This window comes from Clarias gariepinus, unplaced genomic scaffold, assembly GCF_024256425.1.
Source record: "Clarias gariepinus isolate MV-2021 ecotype Netherlands unplaced genomic scaffold, CGAR_prim_01v2 scaffold_40, whole genome shotgun sequence".
NCBI classification, from domain to species: Eukaryota; Metazoa; Chordata; class Actinopteri; order Siluriformes; family Clariidae; genus Clarias; species Clarias gariepinus.
In genome coordinates this window covers 62,291-81,733 of record NW_026521007.1, presented here as the reverse complement: position 1 = coordinate 81,733, position 19,443 = coordinate 62,291, and the positions used below count along the sequence as shown (strand labels likewise).

Sequence of the window (19,443 nt, the reverse complement as noted above, 5' to 3'; positions counted from 1 at the left end):
TGTGTGTGTGTGTGTGTGTGATAATAAAACCTCTCTCTCTCTCTCTCTCTCTCTCTTTCTCAGGCGATGTGAGGTTGGTGGACGGTGGAAGTCGCTGTGCTGGGAGAGTGGAGGTTCTTCAGGGGGAACAGTGGGGAACAGTGTGTGGTGATGACTGGGATATGAACGTTGCTGCAGTGGTGTGTAGAGAGCTGCGCTGTGGGGAGGCTGTAAATGTACATGAGGGTGCTCACTTTGGACCAGGATTAGGACCAATCTGGATGGATGATGTGGGCTGTAGAGGATCAGAGTCGACACTGAAGAGCTGTAGGTCTGGTGGTAGAGGGGAAGGCTCCTGTGGTCATGGTGCTGATGCTGGAGTCACCTGCTCAGGTAAACTACTGAATTTGAGGAATAAAAACAATGAGTTAGATTATCAGCATGATTTAACTGTAATTCTATCCAGACATTATTTGAATTCCATTTTGTCTTTATTTAAATGTAAAGCCTGGTGCGACTCTACCAAAGAGCTGACTGAGCCTGAGTAAGGGTCCATTTGCAGGAGGTTCATTATGACAGGCAGTGGCAGAGCCAGACTTTTTTCATAGGGGTGGCCAGGCTGGGCCCAGCACTCACTTTGGGGTGGCACAGAGACTGAGGCCTAGGTTCAGGTTTTTATCTGTATGGTAAAGTGGAGGAGGACAAATACTCACTAATTTGGGTCTAAATGATCATTTGCATATGCAGGTAACTGTGACTGTTAAATATGTTTACAAATATACAGTGAGGACTCGTTTATAATAAACATTTTATATTTAATAGAACCTACAATAAAACCTCTGATATTTTTAGTTAATATCATATTTTGTTAGTAATAAGGATTTTCTAAAAGATCAATTTAAATAACTACAAATGAAAAGTTTCACCCAAAACTCGACTAGAATTTCACTAATAACATTTAGGATATTAACTGATTGGCACTAAATCAATCTGCAGTCATTTTTACATTTTTGTTTAGGCCACATTGGAAACCGAAATATCACAAAATGTAACAAAAAATAGCTTGAATTTCTTTTTAGGTTTAGTTTTTATTTTATTTTGTTACCTTTATTAATTTATAGTATTACTTATTTATTTATCTCCTAAACTTCACTAATAACTAGTGAGAAAAACACAGACAAAAACACATGATCTTCAAGTCTGTGGCCAGGAATCACCAAAACCCTAAACACAGCAGATTTAGCCGAGTCAGCTGCAGTGAGACGAGGGGGAAAATGTTCCCATTTTATTAAACTACAGAAATGTAGAAGCTGCTGTGATGAAATCTGACCATAAAATCTCTAAAATCTAAAATACATCTCAGTCAACTGGCAAGTCATGATGATGGTGATGTAGTGAACAGAGAAATGGGTTTAAATCTATTTTATCAGGCAGAGGAAGAGTCTAGTGATTTTTTTTTTACAATATCATAAGAACGACTCTTGTCCCCCTTTTTAACTAAAACATTCAAACATTATGTTTACTTCCTTAGAAAATCTGACTCCTCCCATCCATAAAATAATATTTCTCTAAAGCAAATATATTTGTTATATATTTAAAGTTTACCTGTAATTATAAGCCATGAGATCATTTTATTCCACATTGAAGTAATTTAGAGTAATTTATCAGAGTTGGATGTTACAGCACACGTAACTGTTTTTCTTGATATTCTGTTCTGCTGAAACATGCACAATATTTACACAATGAATTGAATCACAGGTCACAGAAAGCCGAGACTCAGTGCTGGTCCTCACCAGTGCTCTGGGAGAGTGGAGGTGCTTCATGGAGGTTCCTGGTCCACAGTGTGTGATGCTGACTTTAACCAGCAGGATGCAGAGGTTGTGTGTCGAGAGCTGGGCTGTGGGATTCCTGTGAAGGTGCTGGGATCAGCTGCTTTTGGCCGAGGGGAGGGTCAGGTGTGGACAGAGGAGCGTCAGTGTGGAGGAAATGAATCTCAGATTTACTTCTGTCCAACATCATCTTCACTTAAACACTCAAACTGCTCCCATGACAACGATGTGGGATTAATATGTTCTGGTTAAGTATCATGATTTAACTTCTGTTTAAATAGAGACCATATACTGTACCTGTCAATCAAACTTTAAGGTGTCTTTGTTAATGTTCCTCTTTCACTGAGCTCTCGGCTGTTTGTTCAGGTCACACAGAGGCGCGGCTGGTGAACGGACCGGACCCCTGTTCTGGTCGAGTGGAGCTCCAGTACCTCAGTGACTGGGGCACAGTTTGTGCTGTAACCTGGGATATGAGAGCTGCAGATGTTCTCTGTGCACAGCTGCATTGTGGGAGTGCTGTGGCTGTGGTGGACTGGTATGGGGAGGGGAGTGGCCACATCTGGGCTGATGTGTTTGATTGTCAGGGGAATGAGACACACCTATCACAATGTGGCATCTCATCATGGAGTCGAGCTGCATGCTCTCATAAACACGATGCTGGAGTCATCTGTAATAGTGAGATATTAACCTCACCTACACCACGTTAGTGAATAAACTTAGTGTTCATTAGAATATTTAAATTATGTTTTTCTGTTTCAGGATCATCCATGGCATTTCATGAGGGGCGAGTGCGGTTGTCTGGAGGGAGCGAGTGTCAGGGGGAGGTGGAGATTTATTTCAGGCAGGACTGGAGGAGAGTTCTCCTGGACTCGTGGAGTCTGTCTGAGGCGTCTGTGCTCTGCAGACAGCTGGGCTGTGGCTCTGTGCTGAACTACCGCTCCTCTCCATCCACCACTGAACACAAACACATGTGTGTAACGGGTTTCAGCTGCTCTGGGAGTGAAGCTCATCTGGGGAACTGCAGCAGTGCACAACCTGTCAACTGCAGCTCTGGGAAACAGCTGTATGTCACCTGCTCAGGTAAGCAGGTATTTTTCATTTTCTATTAAATATGGAGTAATTATATAAGATTGGTGAAATAGCAAAATTATTTAGACTTTTTATTTTGAATATTTTGGGTCACACCACAGGTATCTTGAACCATGCCATCAGCTCCATCAGGCTGGTTGGTTCTGGTGAAGACTGTGCAGGAAGGCTGGAGGTTTTCCACAGTGGCTCGTGGGGGACAGTGTGTGATGACTGATGATGTGAGTGTGGGATATTGAGGATGCACAGGTGGTGTGCAGACAGCTGCAGTGTGGAGTGGCCCTCAGTACCCACATACCAGCCTGGTTTGGTCCTGGAACTGGGTCCATATGGCTGAATGAGGTGGAGTGTGAGGGGAACGAGACGTCCCTGTGGAACTGCAGATCTCAGCTGTGTGAAGAGGGGGAATGTGGACACCAGGAGGACGTAGGAGTCGTGTGCTCAGGTACAGTGTGATGACTGAGATTCAACCTGTTACATGTTAAATATGGACAAGTTAATAAGTTGTTCTTCTTTCTCCAGAGTTTAAAGAGATGCGACTCACAGAGGGCTGTAAGGGGAATCTGGAAGTGTTCTACAATGGAACCTGGGGTAATGTGTGTCACAATCAGATGGATGATGAGACAGTAAACATGGTGTGTCGAGAGCTGAACTGTGGAAGACATGGCAGTGTGTCAAACACTAAAGCAAGAGTCAAATCTGCTCCTAACTGGCTGGATTATCTGAAGTGTAGGAAACACGACTCTAATCTGTGGCAGTGTCCATCTTCACCCTGGGGACAGAACAGATGTCATAATAGTGAAGAAGTGGCTCATATTACCTGCACAGGTGGGTGGAGTCAGACTTCTCTGGTTCTGTACATTGATATAAACTGCAGTGTTTCATTGTGAATAGTGTTTAAATAATGTTACTGAGATATGAAGTTAAAAGTCTGATAAAAGTCTGCTCTGAGAGATAAACCTGCTGTGTAACATTTCATTAATGTGTGTATTTTATTACTGCAGATGATAAAAAGTCTCTACGTACACAGGAAAAGTGCTCTTCACTTCCCTCTCAGAAACACTGCGCAAGTAAGGAAACATAAGGAAAAGCTTTTAGTGCTGTTCTTCATTTACATTCAATTTCATTACTCATTGTAAGAATGGATTTCCTCCTGTATCCATAAAATCATTTGCTGAGAACTTTATTGAATCATCCTGAGGTCATTATTCTTCCTCACATTTCATAAAAATCAAAGCAACAGAGATAAAAGCAGTAAACAGAACCCAAAGCTCATCTTCCGGCTTAAATCATTTTATTCAGTGACCAATTAATGAATTTTTAACAGTTTATATTTTCAGGATGTTTGTAATTTGGTGTTATAAAAATCTTTATACACACAGTTTTTGTTAAACTCGAGCCATGTGTGATGTGTGTGATGTAGAGCACTGGTCTCTCAGGCTGAGTGGAGGAAAGGGAAGCTGCTCTGGGAGGTTGGAGGTGTATCATAACGCTACGTGGGGCTCCGTTTGTGATGATCAGTGGAACATCAGTAACGCTCAGGTGGTGTGCAGACAGCTGGGCTGTGGCTCGGCGCTGAGTGCTGATAGGAATGTTAGCTTTGGTCCTGGTGAAGGGACTATCTGGCTGAACAGAGTGAAGTGTCGAGGGGATGAGATTCACCTGTGGGACTGTCATCATTCCCTGAAGAAACACACTGACTGCTCTCATGCTGTAGTCACCTGTGCAGGTCAGAGGGGTGCGCTAACTTTTCCACTCACTACACTTTTCTCACAGGGTTAAGACTTGATAACTTTTATTTATAATCTTAGATGTTAGCTTGAAAGCTCAGCAAGTCAGAAATCAGATCTAGTGAGAGTTTATTTTTAATGCATTAGTTTTTTTTTTTGCAAAACAATATACAAGTAAAGGTGACTTTTTAGCCTCGCAGAATGAGAACAATTCAATATTTTGCATTATGCAGAGTTTTATTCGCTTTTTCTCCTATTGTGTAACAATCATCTATTTTTATACAATTAATGAAATGAAAGTGTTTTAATGTTTATTATTTTTGTATATTGTGATGATCTGTGTTTGAGTTGAGTAAATCACACGCAGGGAAAAATTAATATCACACAAGTGTATACTGCTCTACTGCACCATGTTTATGTTTTTATTGTGTTTATTTTAGGACTTTTTTGGAATTACAAATCAAATGTCACTGTAAAGATAAATAAAGACAATAAAGATTCTATTCTATTCTCAGAAACACACACATAAATACACAAACTCACATAATAAAAACATTTATATTATTTTAAAATAAAACAGAATTAAACACACGATGAGGACTTACATTAACACCAACATTACACACATCATAACTCCAGATATAAACACTATTATTCATGGGTTCATATATCATGGCATTTTTTCTTTCATAGTTAATGATAACTCTAACATTATAGTATTTGCTATTTTATTATTAATAATAACAATAATTCTGCTTCTTATTATTAATCAGCTGCCTAATTACAGCGCCCTCAGCAGGTCAACTGCAACAAAAAGTTTCCCTAAACTGAGGTGATTTACTGCCATCTAGTGGATGAAATATGCTATTAAAATCCACATCATTATTTTAAGAAATGATAATTAATTTGTAAACTAAATATTGATTATTATTATGATAAAATCCAAACTAAATGTATTTGTGTATGTAAATGTATGTAAGTTAAAAAAAATAGTCAGTCCATGTGCTGGTTGTCCCCAGTCACAGGTGCAGACAGAGACTTATCGTGTGTCAGAACAGTGGACCTTGAGGAGGTGGATGTGTGTAAGGGAGAGTGCACACCCAAGAGTCAGCTCCCTTGTGATGAGACAGTTTTCGATGTCTGTGTCTTACTAATGCAGGAGAATGGATGCGATGATCCGACAGATGCTTTTGAAGCTGCAGAGCTATACACCTCACTAAGAACACTGATACTTGAAAATATCTAAAGATAGGCTGTAGTTGTCCCCATTTATCAGTTGCTCTGCTGTGTACTCATTATTACATGATGTTACTGGTGTCTTAATGTATAATAATAATTCAAACTGGAATATCATTTTTTTTTCTCCTGATACATTTATAAATAATAAAGTAGACCTAACAATGGTTATAAAATTATTGCAAAATTCTGATTATATAGCAGAGACATTATACAAATCTCATGTAGTGTAGTCTAATTCCACCTCAAAAACTGTTATTAAAACACATCCGCAAGTATTAGTGAGGTACTGCCCAGCCTTGTCACAAAATGTAACACACCTACCCTTCACTCTTCATCAGATCAGGTATAACTATGAGTTTAAGTATATTGTTGTTTTAAGTGACCTGCATTATACAAAATAGTTTTTTATTTAACAAAACATATTTTACTGCAGCTTCTTTCCAATAAACATTTATTGAACGTAATTGTGCCTTTTTTATAAGTACATTAACTACAAAAACTAAATATTTTAAGAAGTAAAACTTAGAAATAAGTTGGTCAATTATTTTCACAGTATAACAAAAAATTTTTGTGGCAGTTGTAGACATTGACTTGTAATGTTGGACGTGAGAGGCAGCGACTTAAGAAGACTCCTAAGGGACAGTTCGAGAAATACACTTAGAAAAGTTGTCACTTTACGTAAGATATATCTTAAGAGTCTTCTTAGCTCGCGAATAGTGTGCGTTATCGAGAAACCGGGCCTTGGTCAATTATTTTTACAGTATAACAAAACTTTTTGTGGCAGTTTCAACTTTTGGTTTGTTTTAAAGAAAAATATGTGCTGTATATAAACAACACCAAAATAAATAACACAAATAAAAAGGTCAAACTAAATGTAATTGCCTGTAAAATTCAATTCAATTCAATTCAATTTTATTTGTATGGCGCTTTTAGCAATTTTCATTGCCGCAAAGCAGCTTTACACAGTCAAAAGAATTATTTAAGTTTGTATGAAATGTAAATTTGTATGAATCAAAATGGTCAGTTTGTCCCTGGTGAGCAAGCCGAGGGCGACAGTGGCAAGGAAAAACTCCCTGAGATGGTAATAGAAAGAAACCTTGAGAGGAAGACTCAACAGGGAACCCATCCTCATTTGGGTGAAACAGAAAGCAGTAAATGATCTGCATTTATACAGTGTGTAGGGTGGGAGGCAGTTCAGCTATAATAGCTGATGTTAATTGATGTTAATATGGAGTCCAGGTAGTTATTGAAGACCCAGGTAGACTTGTAAGAAGTTCCAGTCATGAACTATCGAACTGTCAAGTCCCCAGAGAAACAGTTGCCAACACCAGTCAAGGCCAGAACCATTTTCTAGGTAGAGAGAATCATTCCCAGACACCAGACGCATCCCAGAGAGACACACGGGGCATCCATGTGACGAGATCTTCAGCCAGAAGCAGGGCACCAGGATGGGTCAGACAGGTCCGGAGGGCAGAGGGAGTCTGGATCACTGGCAGCTCAGGAACGACATGTGTAGCTCGACAGAGAGAGAGAGAAAGAGTGAAAGGGGGGGACAGGAGGAGAGAGGAAAAAGAAAGAGGGGGGGGAAGAGAAGAAGAGGAGAGATGGCAGTTAGGTATGGACACAGTCACACAATGTATAATGTGAATGTATATTTAGTGTAGAGTGCAAGCAGAGACTCCGGCAGGACTAACTATGACAGCATAACTAAAAGGGAGAGCCAGAAGGAAACACAAACATGAGGGCTTCCTGACATGTAAAGCAAACAATCACCTCACCGTCAGCAAACCTGAGTGATCAATGAGAGTGAGAAAGACAGCATCCAAACATACCAGTTCACCATAATACTCTACGTCCATGAGTCCCCCAGATCTGCTCCTTTACCTAAGGCTAATCTATTTATAAAAATGCTTGGCTAAATAAATAGGTTTTTAGCCTGGACTTAAACACTGAGACTGTGTCTGAGTCCCGAACACTATTTGGAAGACTATTCCATAACTTTGGGGCTTTATAAGAAAAAGCTCTGCCCCCAGCTGTATTTTTCATAATACGCGGTACTGACAAGCAGCCTGCATCCTTTGATCAAAGTAGGCGTGGCGGATCGTAAGACACTAGCATTTCGCTCAGGTACTGCGGCGCGAGACCATTTAATGCTTTATATGTCAAGAGTAGTATTTTAAAATCAATGCGAAATTTCACAGGGAGCCAATGGAGTGAAGATAAGATAGGGGTGATGTGCTCATATCTTCTGGTTCTGGTGAGGACTCTCGCTGCTGCATTCTGGACTAGCTGAAGCTTATTTATGCATCTAGCTGAACAACCAGACAGTAAGGCATTACAATAGTCCAACCTAGAGGTGATAAAAGCATGAACTAGTTTTTCTGCGTCGTTTAGCGACAATAAATTTCTTATTCTGGCAATATTTCTGAGGTGAAAGAATGCTATCCTGGTAATATTATCTACATGTGATTCAAATGAAAGGCTGGAATCAATAATCACACAAAGGTCTTTCACTGTTGCATTTGATGGAACAGAAAGGCCATCTAAAGTTACGGTGTGATCTAAAATTTTACTCCTAGCTGTATGCGGTCCTATGACTAGAACTTCTGTCTTATCCGGATTTAGCAGAAGGAAGTTAATTAGCATCCAATTTCTTATGTCCTGCACACATTGCTCAATTTTAGTAAGCTGTTCTTTCTCATCAGGTTTTGCTGAGACATATAACTGTGTATCGTCAGCATAACAATGAAAACTAATACCATGCTTACGGATTATGTTGCCCAGAGGAAGCATGTAAAGGGAAAAAAGCAGTGGACCTAAAACTGAACCCTGCGGAACGCCAAACTCCACTAGAGAACATGCAGAATAATCACCATTTAAGTCTACATACTGATAACGATGGGTCAGATAGGATCTGAGCCAGGAGAGGGCTGTACCCTTAATTCCCACTACATTTTCTAATCTGTGAAGAAGAATAGCGTGATCAACAGTGTCAAAAGCTGCACTGAGGTCAAGTAATACAAGCATAGTTACACAACCCTGATCAGAGGCCAATAGAATGTCATTTACTACTTTAACGAGCGCTGTCTCTGTACTGTGATGAGGCCTAAATCCTGACTGATACAGTTCATGTATGCCATTTCTATGTAAATATGAGCATAGCTGCTCCGCTACTATCTTTTCCAGGATCTTAGAGATAAAGGGGAGGTTTGATATTGGTCTGTAGCTGGACAGCTGACAGGGGTCGAGGTCAGGTTTGTTAATTATTGGTTTGATAACTGCTAATTTAAAAGATTTTGGAACATATCCAATGCTGAGTGAAGAGGCCGCTGCCCTCACATTGCTTTTACTCTATTCAATTTTACTGCTTGAAATTTTCTATCTGAATTTCAGAATATTAAATTAAATGTGAATTGAAATCAAGACTTTTACAGGTTGAAATGGACTAATGAGAATTTCATGTAAATTTCGGAGGACATAAATTTACAGATGAAGCTTTTTAAAGTCAAATATTTCAGTTTGATAAATTCAGTAGTATTTACATTTTAAAACTAATGATTTAACAGTGATTAAATTTCAAAATGTGTTTTTTAAAGGCTGATTTAATTCCAATAATTGTGATTCTAATTTGCTTCCATATTCCTTGTTGATGTAGATGGACCATATGAATTTTGTGGCATTTTAAAGTATTTCTTGCAAATTTTACGAACACATAGGAATCATTTATTTTTATTATTGTATTTTGTTTATTGTCCTATTAATTTTTTTTTAAAATTAAGTTTTAAAAAATCATCAGAAAAACATATTTTACCCAACAGAAGTGTCAGGTTAGAAGTACTTTACTGCCATCTTGTGGACTGTTATAAACAATACACTAATAATTTATTATTGTTAATAACAATTTTAAGGTTTATGTGTATAATATATATTTTATAAATCATTTTATAGTCAAATGTATCAAATACGTTAAATAATGCTTATGAAATAATAGTGTGTGAGAGAGACTGTGTGTGTGCTTGTGCCCTGTGATGGACTGGGACCGTGTCCAGGGTGTCCAGGGTGTCCAGGGTCCTTTACTTTATGTTGTCTTTTCTCTATAGAACATAGATAGTTTCTGTTCATTTATAATGTTAATCTGTTTTGCCTCAGCTAGTCAGATATATTAGGTTTCTTAGTTAGTTAGTTAGTTAGTTAGTTAGTTAGTTAGTGTTAGTTTATGTTGTATGTAGCACCTTGGACCTGGAGGAACGTTGTTTCATTTAATCGTCTACTGAACTGTATATGGATGAAATGACAATAAAAGCCGACTTGACTTGAAGTGCCCTGTCGAGGTGACCCTGTGTGTGTGTGTGTGTGTGTGTGTGTGTGTGTGTGTGTGTGCTGCAGTGGTGTATCAGTGTGTGTATCTGCTCTGTGCAGGTGTCAGGCATTAATGCTGTATGACAGCCGAGTGCTTCCTCTCTCTGAAATCAGTGTGTGATGTGGTCGACTCTCATCACTCACACCCCTCAGAGACAGGAGGCGGAGCTCTGTTCATCACTCACACACCTCAGAGACAGGAGGCGGAGCTCTGTTCATCAGTCACACCCCTCAGAGACAGGAGGCGGAGCTCTGTTCATCAGTCACACCCCTCAGAGACAGGAGGCGGAGCTCTGTTCATCAGTCACACCCCTCAGAGACAGGAGGCGGAGCTCTGTTCATCAGTCACACCCCTCAGAGACAGGAGGCGGAGCTCTGTTCATCAGCGCTGATGTTATATTGATATATATGGAGAAAGTGAAAGATGCCGCCTCTGATTTGTTATTTAGTCTGTATGATGTTTTTTCTAATAAGGTAATGTTGAGTGTGATTGGTCTCTCTCTCTCTCTCTCTCTCTCTCTCTCTCTCTCTGTAGGGGGCTGAGTGAGGGGACACACTTCTCTCTGTCTCTCTGGGTGAGTGGAGGTGAACACATCGTGTACAGTGAGGAGGGAGATGGAAATCTGTCTGACTTTTATTCTTCTCTCATCCACACTCACACTCACAGCAGCTGGTAAGTACACACTCATTATTCACACTAACACATCACACACTTCTCACTACATCAACTGGGATGATTTTTAGCCACGACATTCTATGAACTCTTTTTAGAGTAATCAAAAAAATTAGAGGCATCAGATACAGATGAATGATGAACAAGTCACTTTTAATATGTGGATGTGGATTGCACAACCACGGACATAACCATTCTTTTATTACCATTTATTCGGCTGCTCTTATTGTTTTACATTTTTTCATATATTTTCTATATATTTTCTATATTGTGTATTTTGTGTACAGATATTTTATTTTTAACTTTTATTTGTATATTTTTATTTTTATTTTATTCTCCTCTAGTTCTCTAGTAAACTTACCCTTTATTTTAATTTTCATATTTATTTCCTATTCATATTCTTAGGTCAGGAGCAGTTGTCTAAGCATTTCACTGCATATCGTACTGTGTATGACTGTGTACGTGACAAATAAAATTAGAATTTAAATTTGAATTTTGAATTTGAATGTTTAGTGTGTGTATCTTTGTGTATCCTTTACAGGTGCATCACCTCCTTTCTTTCTCACTTCTGAAGAGAGAGAGAGAGAGAGAGAGAGAGAGAAAGAGTGTGTGTGTGTGTGTGTGTGTGTGACATGTATTTTATTGGACTGTGATGGTGATCATTAAATGTCCCAATAAACACTTTATACTCAGTGTGTGAACTCCTGAATCAGAGCATAAGAAAAGAGAGAGAGTCTTTGTTCTCCAGCTTAGGCAGAACTCATGGCAGAACACAACTGAAAATTATTTATCTGATATTCTCTTTCTCAGACAGTGTGAGGTTGGTGAATGGTGGAAGTCGCTGTGCTGGGAGAGTGGAGGTTCTTCATGATGGACAGTGGGGAACAGTGTGTCATAATACCTGGGATATGAGAGATGCTGCAGTGGTGTGTAGAGAGCTGCAATGTGGGGAGCCTGTAAATGTGCGATATTTTGCTCACTTTGGACGAGGATCAGGACCAATCTGGATGGATCGTGTGTACTGCATAGGATCAGAGTCAACACTGAAGAGCTGTGGTTCAACAGAGGGGGAGAAAAGTACCTGTGATCACAGTGCTGATGCTGGAGTCACCTGCTCAGGCAATATGTTTAGATAATAACATTTAAAATATCTGATCCCACAGTCTGATGTGATAGACTGTGCAGTTGGGTCTGATGTAATATCAGCTTTAGAGGAACTCCAAACTGCACTAATAATGCAGTTATTGATGATAATAATACTAAGAAGAAGACTTAACATGGGGGCTTAACCTCAAGTTAGTTAGCAGTCATGCCTTAAACATTCAAACTTTGCTTAAATATTATTTACATTAAATTTTTCTCAATTTATTTTCTCACTGTACCCAGTTTATCCTTCAGACTATTTTTTGTGGTCTAGACACTGTTGGAAAACCCAGTTTTGAAGTCTTATGCTGAAGAAATATCAGCCAACCATGGAGTCATAAATTACATGATGGTGTTTATTATTAATTTTAATAAAGAACCAGTAAAACTGACATAAGCAGCTGCCAAACCCGATTCGGAATACCAGGAACTTTCAATGATCACATATTAATATTACTGTATCTGTATCTTTAATGTTCATTATAAATTTATCATTTTAAATATCTGCTTTTTATTGTAGACAGTGAACCAGAAAAATATAATGACACCATTACAGCTGATCAGAAGACAGTTATTCTGACAGGTATGATAACAATGTTACAGTTTGTTAACCTAAATCAGGAACACAGTTATAAATAACATCAAAGTATACAAACATATTCGGGAGTTTACATGCTGTAGATCACAGTCCTTGATCGTTTTTGATACCAAACTTCATTCTTTCCAAGATGGTGTGAGGTTGGTGAATGGTGGAAGTCGCTGCACTGGGAGAGTTGAGGTTCTTCATGAAGGACAGTGGGGAACAGTGTGTAGTACTGCCTGGGATATGAAAGATGCTGCAGTGGTGTGTGGACAGCTGCACTGTGGGGAGCCTGTAGGTCTGCGGTACTGGGCTGAGTTTGGACAAGGATCAGGACCAATCTGGATATATGATTTGTACTGTAGAGGATCAGAGCTGACACTGAACAACTGTAGTTCACAAGGGGGACATTACTGTAATCATTTTAATGATGCAGGAGTCATCTGCTCAGGTAATTACTGTATTAAAAACAAAAATACAACTAGTTAAAACATTACTATGTTTACTTTATGTTTTAAGCCAAGAAGGCTTTTATTGTCATTTCAACCATTAGTTCAGTCCACAGTGAAATGAAACAGCGTTCCCCTGGACCAAGGTGCTACATACAACATAAATTAACATAAATTAACTAGCTAACTAAAACACCTAATTAGCTGACTATCTAACACAAACTAAATTGACACCATAAATAAATAAAAACTATTCTAAATACTATACAAAAAAAAAAAAAAAAAAAACAACAACAACAAAAAACAACATGAAATGCAAATGTGCAACCAAATCCAGCAAAGTGACAACAGGACATAATTCAATATACTGGGACAGTAAGTTGAGGTAGTGCAAGTAAATGACATGATAGATAAATAGATGTGATAGAGGCTAGATGTGATATTACTAATGAAGAATTTCAGTAAAATGAATAATTTTAAACAGTTTTTGTATTTTTCTTCTTTTCTCTAATTCTGTTTTCTTCACAATTTGCTCATTATTTACACAACTGAATAAAATCCAGGTCAAAGTTTGAGACTCAGTGCTGATTCTCACCGGTGCTCTGGGAGAGTGGAGGTGCTTCATGGAGGTTCCTGGTCCACAGTGTGTGATGCTGACTTTGACCAGCAGGATGCAGAGGTTGTGTGTCGAGACCTGGACTGTGGGATTCCTGTGAAGGTGCTGGGATCAGCTGCTTTTGGCCCAGGGGAGGGTCAGGTGTGGACAGAGGAGCTTCAGTGTAGAGGAAATGAATCTCAGATTTACTTCTGTCCAACATCATCTTCACTCAAACACTCAAACTGCTCCCACGACAACGATGTGGGATTAAAATGTTCTGGTTAAGTATCATTTAAATTTTAAATTCTGTTTAAATAACATTTAAATGTTAAATTTATTTGTGATTAATTGTTTAAGTGTGTGTGTGTGTGTTTGTGTATGTGTGAGAGAGAGAGAGAGAAAGAGAGAGAATGTGTGAGTTCTCTAGCTCTAATAGATCCATGGCTGAACACAGTGTCACGGTGTGTGACTGTGATGGGCATGCGTCCAAATCTATTATCTCCTCTCGCTTACTTTGTAGGCTCCCTAGGTAGGCAGCACCCCTTCTGCAGGTATGCAAAGCCGGTATGCAGGCCGTGATTACCGTTAATAGGATCTCGGGCTTGCTCCTAGTTATGGGAAGTTTGAATCATTTTAGTGACTCGGTTCTTTGAATCTCATTCATCAAAATAAACGGATCTTTTTTTTAAATCATTTCGGTCTTTTGATCAGAAATAAATTAAATTGTTGCATTTTTAATAAACAGACCCCCAATACGTCTACATACACAAATGTTGGTTATAGTTCCAGTTATGAAAATATTACAATGCAGCTAAGGACATATTATAATAAACAGAATAAGTAGCTCACCATCATATCTTCTAGTCTGAGTGGTTCGTTCTTTTGAATCTATTGCACTGCATAGTGTTCATGGGAGTCACGTGACAAAAGAACGAACGACTCGGGACTTAAAGACTCAAAGGTAACTACTCAATTCTGTTTCGGTTTTGCGATGCTTTGCGCTTGCGCGCCCAATAGAAAATGAACAAATCACTCTCCGAGACTAGTCGTTTATCTGTGTCATGTTAAAGATTCGTTTAAAAACAATGAATCGTTCATGAACGACCCATCACTACAAGTTGCTCCACATTCTAAAAGCAAGGCGCGGAGTTTAGTCCGGGGTCCGGGAAGAACGTAATGCGGTGGAGCATGAGAGAGTGGAGTTCGAGTGGGACGATATGATGCACCCCAGGGACTTTAAAAAGGACACTGGAATTCCGCCCTTTTGATCTCCAGGCTAAGGACAGCGCGGGAAAGAACTGCGAGAGCCTGCCTTCGCGTCCCCGCCGACCGAGGAGAAAAAAAGTCTCCAGGAGGACAGCATTAGGGCCCCCGATCCCTGCCGGGAAAGCCTGGGCACTGCCCCCAGACCTGCACATTCTTTCCTTCCCTTTCTTTCCGCCCTCCCTCCTTTAACCCTTTTCTTCCCTATTTATCCTAAATAAATGATCTGTTTCTCTTTAAGACCTCACCTCATGTCCATGCTTCATACACAAGTAAACACTCCCACAATCGTGTGTGTATGGGTATATACATGTATGCATATGTGTGTATGTGCATATGTAGATATATGTATATATATATATATATATTTATATATATATATATATATATATATATATATATAGACGTGTATATGTGTGTATATTCTGTATGTGTAGATGTGTATACTTATGCTCACTTTTTTTTTATTATATATATATATATATATATATATATATATATATATATATATATATATATATATATTTATTATTATTTTTTTTTATAACACTTGCACAATATTTTACTTCTGTACTATCCATATGTATATTTATTCTTATAATTGTACAGTACACCACTATTGCTTGTGTAGCTTGCACATAAGAATTTCACTCACGTGTACGGTACCAGTGTACCAGTAACGTGATGTGACAATAAAAGCGACTTGACTTGACTTGACTTCATGGTGCCGCGCGTGCACATAGGGTCGAACCCGTTACAACAGCTATAAAGTAACATTATGTATCTAAAATTTTCTCCCTCTCTTGTGCAGACAGTGTGAGGTTGGTGAATGGTGGAAGTCGCTGTGCTGGGAGAGTGGAGGTTCTTCATGATGGACAGTGGGGAACAGTGTGTCATAATCACTGGGATATGAGAGAAGCTGCAGTGGTGTGTAGAGAGCTGCAATGTGGGGAGCCTGTAAATGTGCGATATTTTTCTCACTTTGGACAAGGATCAGGACCAATCTGGGTGGATCGTGTGTACTGCAAAGGATCAGAGTCAACACTGAAGAGCTGTGGTTCAACAGAGTGGAAGAACAGTACCTGTGATCATAGTGCTGATGCTGGAGTCACCTGCTCAGGTAAACTGGTTTTAATCAAAATATTTAAAAGTTGTTTTTTTTGTAGATTTTTAAAAATAAATCTGATGGTCCCTGCAGTCTGTATTTAAGGTATATAAAATAAATGCTGAGTGTAACAGTCTGTGCAGCCAGGGTCTGGTGTAAAATCAGCTTTAGAGGAACTGCAAACTGCACTAATAATAATCCACATAGGGTCTGAACCCCAAGTTACAAATGCATGCCTTAAACATTCAAACTTTGTGTAAACTTGATTTAAATTAAAAACATCTTTTTTATTGAATCTGATTCTGCCCAGTTTATCTCTCAGACTGTAGGCCCGTTTCATTGACAGTGATCATCATCTTATTTACGTATCAGCGTATTCATTTTAAAATGTACCATTTTCAGTGGTCTAGACACTGATGGACACCCTAGTATTGGGGTCTTGTGATCAAGAAAAATTGGCCAACCTTAGCGTCATAAACTACAGGCAGATATTTGTTTAATATGAATAAAGATCCCATAAAACTGACCTAAGCAGCTGCAATACACCAACCCTGAACATGAGGAACTTTCGTTAATTAAATATTAATGTTACAGCTGTGTCTCATTTACACTGTTTCTGTATCTTTAATGTTTATTATGGCTTCAGCATTTTAAATATCTGTTTTATTTTAGACAGTGAACCAGAAAAATATGACGCCATTACAGCTGATCAGAAGACAGTAATACAGACAGGTATGATGATAATGTTATTTTTTTACCTCAATCATAAACACTGTTTATACAATAACATTAAAGTGGATTTACTTGTATTAATTTTATTTTGATAGAGAACATACTAGAGTACTGTGATGCTGTTAGCACTAGCACACAAATATTAAATGAAAGAAAGATAGAAAGGAAAAAGGGAACTTATTTTAACTGATGTTCTGTAATTTGCATATATCACAGCACTTGATCTTTTTTTATTCTCACTTCATTCTATTAAAACCCCTCTCTCTCTCTCTCTCTCTCTAAGATGGTGTGAGGTTGGTGAATGGTGAAAGTCGCTGTGCTGGGAGAGTGGAGGTTCTTCATGGTGATCAGTGGGGAACGGTGTGTGCTTCTGCCTGGGATATGAAAGATGCTGCAGTGGTGTGTAGAGAGCTGCACTGTGGGGAGCCTGTAGATCTGCTGTACTGGGCTGAGTTTGGAAAAGGATCAGGACCAATCTTCATATATGATTTGTACTGTAGAGGATCAGAGTCAACACTAAACAACTGTAGCTCACAAGAAGGACATTACTGTAATCATGTTATTGATGCTGGAGTCATCTGCCTAGGTAAATCTTGCCATATAAATCTGCCATATAATCTTGATTAATTTGTTTTATTATTGGTGAATTTCAATTAAACTTATAATTTTAAACATTTTTTAGCATTTAATTTAATTTTAACAAATTTTCCACAACTAAATAAAAACTAGGTCAAAGTTTGAGACTCAGTGCTGGTCCTCACCGGTGCTCTGGGAGAGTGGAGGTGTTTCATGGAGGTTCCTGGTCCACAGTGTGTGATGCTGACTTTGACCAGCAGGATGCAGAGGTTGTGTGTCGAGAGCTGGGCTGTGGGATTCCTGTGAAGGTGCTGGGATCAGCTGCTTTTGGCCGAGGGGAGGGTCAGGTGTGGACAGAGGAGCTTCAGTGTAGAGGAAATGAATCTGAGATTTACTTCTGTCCAACATCATCTTCAATCAAACACTCACCCTGCTCCCATGACAACGATGTGGGATTAATATGTTCTGGTTAAGTATCATGATCTTTATCATGAAGATATCATCAACTTCTGTTTAAATATCATTCAAATGTTTCATTTTTGTTTTAAAAAAAACATGTGTGAGAGAGAGCATTCTTCAGCTTCATGAACACAGCTACTATATAGTAAACTATATATATATATATATATATATATATATATATATATATATATATATAATATTTTCTTTCTCTTTCAGACTTTGGCACTGTGAGGTTGGTGAATGGTGGAAGTCGCTGTGCTGGGAGAGTGGAGGTTCTTCATAATGGACAGTGGGGAACAGTGTGTGATCGTGACTGGGATATGAGAGACGCTGCAGTGGTGTGTAGAGAGCTGCACTGTGGGGAGGCTGTAAATGTGAGGATAAAGGCTCACTTTGGAGAGGGATCAGGAATAATCTGGTTGAATGAACTGAACTGTAGAGGATCAGAGTCAACACTGAAAAACTGTAGTTCAGCAGAGTGGGGGGAAAATAAATGTAATCATGGTGATGATTCTGGAGTCACCTGCTCAGGTAAACTGGTTTTGATAATAACATTTACAGTAAAAATGAACTTTAAAAAATCTCATGCCTTATGTTTAAGGTCCATGAAACAAATGCTGAGCATAACATACCGTGTAGCCAGACCATTTAATGCTTTATACTTTTATAATAGTATTTTAAAATGGCTGTGAAATTTCACAGGGAGCCAATACAGTGTGGATAAGACAGGTGTGATGTGCTCGTATCTTCTGGTTCTAGTGAGGACTCTTGCTGCTGCATTCTGGACTAACTGAAGCTTGCTTATGCAAGTTGCTAGTTGAACAACCAGACAGTAAGGCATTACAATAGTCCAACCTAGAGGTGATAAAAGCATGAACTAGTTTTTCTGCATCAATATTTCTGAGGTAAAAGAATGCTATCCTGGTAATATTATCTACATGTGTTTCAAATGAAAGGCTGGAATCTATAATCACACCAAGGTCTTTTACTGTTGCACTTGATGGAACAGAAAGGCCACCTAAAGTTACACTGTTTGCTCATCTAGCAGACGTCGCCGTGACGTCCATGCCCAATGTTAGAACAACGCTTAGCCCACGTAATTAAGACGTAAATGAATTAAAACGTCCCTGATCCGCTCTTTAGACAATGTTAATCAGATGTTCATACATCTGCCAAATGTCTGATTCATGTCGGATAGATGTTGTTTTATTAAAACACCCCCTCCCATTATTTTAATTAAATACCCTTGGTTAATTACAATTAACCATGATCAACAGAATTCTGTAAAGGAAGGAAACATAAGACAAATGGGATAAAATGGAGATTTTTATTTTATATTTAATAAAAACCCTATTTTACACCAGCAGCAACATGAAAAGATGTACAAAACATAAAAAAACACAAATAAGTATTAATCAAAGAAAAAAATTTTTTGTACTTTATAACTGTCCGTTATGACTTTTAAATATAACCGTTAGATACGGTTGGTCAGGAAACTCCAGAAGTCAGATGCAGACAGGACACTTTTCACTCACAAACTGCTGTGAAAAATTATAGAGATAGATTCAATTAAAATTCATGATACTTGTAAGGGCCATATTTTATTCTTGTGATTTGTTGTTATGTTCATCTTATTTCAG

General features: G+C 38.6%; 1 pseudogene; it reads left to right on the top strand.

The window, feature by feature from the left end:
• The window catches only part of LOC128517192 (deleted in malignant brain tumors 1 protein-like), a 76,668-nt pseudogene that overhangs the window by 1,456 nt on the left and 55,769 nt on the right, over positions 1–19,443 (top strand).